The sequence below is a fragment of the Etheostoma cragini genome, chromosome 3 (genome assembly GCF_013103735.1).
Source record: "Etheostoma cragini isolate CJK2018 chromosome 3, CSU_Ecrag_1.0, whole genome shotgun sequence".
Lineage (NCBI taxonomy): Eukaryota > Metazoa > Chordata > Actinopteri > Perciformes > Percidae > Etheostoma > Etheostoma cragini.
The window spans coordinates 1,757,016-1,763,303 of NC_048409.1; positions in this window are offsets into that span (position 1 = coordinate 1,757,016).

Here is a 6,288-nt window from a genome sequence, read left to right on the forward strand (position 1 = left end):
TGTAGGGGGCTTCTAGCCTCACGCAATGCAAATTGTGCAGTGAGGACTGCTGGAAATGAAGCGAAGATGTGGGAGTAGCAGAGCACTGTTGCAAAAATGTTCTATATTAGGTCCATGTGTTCCTGTGTCAATAACAATCTGGAGATCTTTGCATGCATGTGACCCCATGAATTTATCATATTTTAAAGTGCACATACTATGACGAAAATCACATTTTTCGGGGATTTGGGATGCTATTTTGTGTCTCTGGGAATTCCACACACACACACACAAACTTGCTGTTCTGAGTGAGATCCGGTTTCTCAATGTCCTCTATCTTCAGTCCCCGGGAGAGCTGTTCAACATCTGCACGGCTTTCTACGTCAGTAGAGACGAGGTGGCTAACCGTAGCATGCTAGCTCTTTCTCAATAGCAAAACACTGCTCCAACAGCCACTAGTTGACCATAATCTCCAAAAGAACTACTTCCTGTCCCTGTTGTGCAGGGTAAGTGGCCCTGGTCTAGAAGAAGTCTCCCAGCTAATCCTGCCTTGGACTGACCAAAGCTGGAGAAAGAGTTATCTAGCTGATGGATCTTACCGAGCTACTGAGCATGTGCTGCTCCAAACAAAGATAGGATAGAAGTGAGATGTCTCACTCTGGAGCTAAAACTAGTAAGATGTCTCACTCTGGAGGTACAACTAGTGAGATGTCTCACTCTGTAGCTAAAACAGAGACCTAAACACACAGGGTGAAAACAGGATCTGCAGTAATGTGCAGTACAACAAAAATATGGTTGAAAATGAAACCATGTAAACGTATTCTTGTACAACCTCAAAATACAATTATGAACCCTGAAAATGAGCAGAATATGGACACCTTGATATCTTCCTCCCTGTTTGTACTTATGTTGGGGGTAAGATGATTCGGTGAGAGGTGGGCAGAAGTTGAATATGTGGTTCAGCCCAGTTGGCTCGATAAATCTAAAGCCCCGGGGGGCTCGCAGATTATTTTTCAGCATAATAACCTGCAGCTCTGAGGATAAGTCTTCACCTTCGCAGGCACACCTCTCCTTTCTCTTCGACAGAAAGCAATAGCTCGGAGAATTGCACAATGCATCTCGCTAATGCTTCTTTCCGATTGTCAATCAGTTTTATGCACAACAGAACCTCATACTGGTCTAATTGCGTTTGTATGAGTTATACCTGTTTGGTATAACATTGGCAAACAGTGTTGAACCACCCACTTCCACTTCACTGAACAAGAAAATAGGTCCTCAGTTATGTTGGCAGGGGAGGATATATCTGCCTCTCCTTGGGAACCATCACACCTCTATTGGACCACAAATGTTACCACACATGTGCTTATTAAAAAGAGCATTTCGTGATGAATAATTTCGAAAAGAGCTGTAAGCTGGAAGAATGGTCGTAACATTCACCCAAAGTTTACGGACACGTTCTTTTTGCTCGTGGTAAAGGAGAGGAAGGGGAGCCTGTTCTGTGGGCCGACTGCCAAAATTGAGTTGTCAAAAGAAGACGAATACTTGGAGCCTGTGCAAAGCATTTACAGCATGTTGTATGGCATGTGTTACGAACTCAATTAAGCCTGGCTCAAACAAGAGGTCAGCAACTTATGAAACTGGACTGCACCAAAAGTAATAATTTCATTCATAATAAAACATTAAAAAAAAAAGCCAGGAAAGGAGAATTGTTCCTCAATTCATCAGAAGTAGATGTTTTGCCTTCTGATTTCTGTCAACCTCATCCAAAACACTACAAACATGGTGCGTGTGAAATATGATTCCCAATCAAACAAACATGAACCATGTTGTCTCATCATCAGGAAGCGTGGCATTTGAGTACTGAAAATAACATGCCTCTCTGGTGGAAGAGGGGCAACACATTACCCAAGGGTCACCCTAAATGGTACCAGCCAGCCCAGTTGCTAGTGGAATAGCCCTTTTTATGTTTTGTTTTGAAGACTCTTGAGAAGAACTTGTCCTCCTTTTCTTTCACTTTAAATTATATTTCACCCCAACAATTGGGAAGAGCATCATAGAAAGAAAAGAAAAGGCTTCTAAGGCTTCCATTATCTCCTTTTTCAGTAATTATCATTTTCAGATATCATCTGTATGGATGTTCTGTTTTTACTGTGCAATGTATATTAGCCCGGGAGTGCCCTGCTACACCCTGCTACGCCCTGCTACACCCTTCCACACGCAGCTTTGCCCTGCTACACGCTGCTACACCCTGCAACGCCCTGCTACACCCTGCAATGCCCTGCTACACCCTTCCAGACGCAGCTTTGCCCTGCTACACGCTGCAACGCCCTGCTACACGCTGCTACGCCCTGCAACGCCCTGCTACACCCTGCAACGCCCTGCTACACCCTGCTACGCCCTGCTACACCCTTCCACACGCAGCTCTGCCCTGCTACACGCTGCAACGCCCTGCTACACGCTGATACGCCCTGCAACGCCCTGCTACACCCTGCAACGCCATGCTACATGCTGCTACGCCCTGCTACACGCTGCTACACCCTGCAACGCCCTGCTACACGCTGCTACAAGCTGCTACGCCATGCTACACGCTGCTATACGCTGCTACGCCCTGCTACGCCCTGCTACATGCAGCTACACCCTGCTGCACACTGCTACACCATGCAATGCCATGAACTACAACAACTACTATTTCTAGTCAATGTTCCATTACTACATCCCACATGAACACATTATCACACCCCCAACCGGCCCCGTCACACACCGCCTACCAAGAGCCTGAGTCCGTCCGAGATTTCTCCCTAAAAGGGAGTTTTCCTCACCACCCGAGGTTTCTCCCCCCTTCCTCACCACTGCTGTACTAAATGCTTGCTCTTGGGGGAATTACTGGATTTGTTGCTGGTGTTTGTAAATTATAGAGTGTGGTCTAGACCTACTTTAAAGGTAACATGCGGGGAAGTAACTCTTGTCATGATCTGATTCTACAAATAAAATTGAATTGAATAGAAGCTGACTTATAAGCTTTACTAAAAAGAAAACCCTGTGTTTAAACACCTTATGTTCCCATTCTATGTGTCATTTAGTTATATAGATTTTAGACACATTTTCTGTTTGGCGTCTTGATTTGCATGAACTGGAATGAAGCAGTGGCAGATTTGGAGAAGAGTGTTGCTTACAGTACACTGTGAACAAATGGATCAATCATGCTTCTGTCAATATAATTCAAACAAGTTTATCTTTATGAAACTAATTAAGAAATTCAGAAATGTTAAGTATTAGAAGTCTTGGATCACAGGTGATAGATAAAGTGTTGTAAAATGTGTTCCACTTAAACTGATTTCAGTTATGTGGTGTGAAATTAGGCAAACTGCTAAAACACACAATTTTGATTGCTAATATGAATAGTTTTAATGGGTTTCTTAATATTTTGCACCATCATCGCTCATGTTCAATGATGCTGCATCAAAGTGACTCTCTGGTTTAAAATGTACATAAGCTATGCAGACTCCCTAGTGTTGCAGGTCCTGTTTTTAGAAAACAATTAATCACACTGGACTCCCACTATCGCAATATTGCAATTAAGGAAATAGATGTTTGTGTAAACCAATAATGGCCAGCACAAACAACATCAAATTCAATAACACACACTGTCCCATCCATCAAATCTCTGTACTTGTCCTGTTTACTTTTAGATTTGTTTTTTGTAACTGACAATCCTTAAATCAGGAATATTGGGGGAAAGACATTTACATTCACTTTAACTTATAAAATCAACTCATGACATATTTTAGCTTGTTACACATTTAATTAAAACAAAGATAGAATGCAGAGAAAAGAAAGAAACTGAACTGACATTTTCACACCAGGAAACTCACAGATGTAACTATTAACTTTAGTTTAGGCTCTTTTCTTTTTCAGGTCCCAGTAAGCCAGCATGCAGGGCCCTGACGCTGGCACACCCAAGTAAAGTGCAGCTGTTAAATATTAGGCGCACCTGTGTTTAGCAGGCCAAAATCCTCCATGAGAAGGACCTACTTCTATAACTGAACTTCATGTTACCTTTCAAATTAGTTAGAGATGGTGCCGTGTGACAAGAAAAAAAACTTTATTCTAACGTTTGTCAGGTCCACAACATCATCTCCTGCATCAACATTTTAGCTTGTATGTGCTTGTGAGGACGTGACTGAAACTCACTGGAGGGGTTACTTACATTCAATGTCCATAGAGGATTAATCCGAATGAAGTGGTTATGTTAACAACTTTTCATTGAGCATGACCAACAGTTGAACTTTCCCACCTATCCAACACTAACATCTAAAACTACTGACTGTGGCTTAACTGTCCAGTTGGCTGTACTTAGGCACAGTGGTGCTGTGAGCTAAATGCTAAGGTACGTGGTATTTTTCATTGTGAGGTTAGCTCTAGCCAAGTTAGCCATTGTTAGCAACACCAATTGATAACAACGTATTACGCTGTTTTTGTGTGTGCATGCAAACAGCGCAGGAACATGTCCAGACACAAATAAGGCAGAAGTGCTAACAAATGTATGTTGCGACAGCTTTCAGTTGTTTTTATAAAGATAGTTTTTTGGAACAATTACAGCAACAAAAAACAGTTTCCATGTACATGTGAGCGTTGTATTAAAGGGAAACTACCATGCTTTCAGAACTGTTGATGCACGAGGCGTCAATTTTGGATTTCGAGCTTGGGATTCTCAGAGTTTCGAAGCCTGGAATCCAGAGTTCTGGGGGCATGATTCTGACTTTGACCTTGGAAAATCTGATTTCCGAGTACAAATGGATTGCGCTGCTACACCTGTAGCTCCTCACCAGACACCAACTTGTTCAGTCCGGTACTGTTCAAACACAAACCATTACTTGAAGTTTGACAAGATAGATTTTCTGTGATATGTGATCCCGCAATTCTAGCGCAATAACATAGGAATCCAGCTGCCGTGCATGGTGAGTGTCAGCCCAACTTTTCTCATAAAGAGCTACAAATACATTTTGACCTTCAGAAAGGGCCCCATCATCTGGCCCCTATGTCAGAGAAACAACTGGTTTATATCACTCATCTACCATGTCTATTAACTGTATAGTGTCAGATAAAGCTGGACTGTGATCCGCTGTTCCAGTCCTGTGGCTATTCTCTCCTTCTGCATAATGAGAACTATATATGGTTTGCATGACCTTTGTGTTTTTGTTTATTGTGGGTTATATTTTCACCTTGTTTTTATAAACAAGTCAGAGGAGGGGCGTTTGAGTGCACCATTTATATTTATGGATGAATAAATGAGCCATGAATGTTAATATCTGAGGTTCTCAAGCTCTAACTAAAATTAAGGTCTAAAAATGCAAAATATTTAATGCGAATGCATCATTTCCTTGCACTGATGTAGTCTGTTCTCAAGTTCTTGTGCTTTTTGGGGAATTAAAAAATTAATAAAGACACTATGTTCTTCTGAGAAGGATCAGCATTAGGAATCTATAAATGTCAGTAAGGTCTGTCTGTCAGTGTGTGTGTGTGTGTGTGTGTGTGTGTGTGTGTGTGTTTGTTATGCACATACCTCTTAATTCGTTAGTCCAATGGATTTCAACAGACACGTGTAAGTGCGGTGACAAGTTTGCTGTTGTTTGGATTATAAATGCATAAGATATCGTTACATACATGAAGCTAGCTTGCCGCTGCCCCCCCCCCCCCCCCCCCCCTCACTCTTAGGACCAGAGACATAGAGCAGCTGAGCTTTGACAGCTAAAATCTCCAAAGCAGCACTAGTTTCAACTGTCTTTGACTTTGAATAAACTTTTGAATTAGAACTTTTCAGAATCCAACTCATGCAACACATCAAGCAGTGTGATGCCTCTTATAGGCAGGCTATTTACCTTATGAAGCCAGACATATCTGTATATATGTGTGTCTGTGTTCAGGGGGACGGTAACCTGCACATCAACAGATGCCACATGCAGGAGGCCTATGAATAAATGTATACTAAAACAACAGCTGCATGTGGCTCACACTGGAATGGGAAGGCACATTACACTAAAACCTTTGAACCACACTTGCCTTTTCCTTTTCCCAATTGGACTTCAGATTGAAATACCCCTCTAAATCCCTTCTCCAGCTCTATTCATTTAGTCTGCAATGGATTGCTTGCCTCTGACATCTCAATCAGAAGTGGAAATATTGCTCAGAAAGAGGAGTGGAACAGATGCTTGGGGCACGTCAGCAAATCCCTACTTAAACAGCGATCACTCACAACAACATCCCAGCTTTTGGAAGTCACTGGCGATAAATGTAGCTTGAAATTGCAAT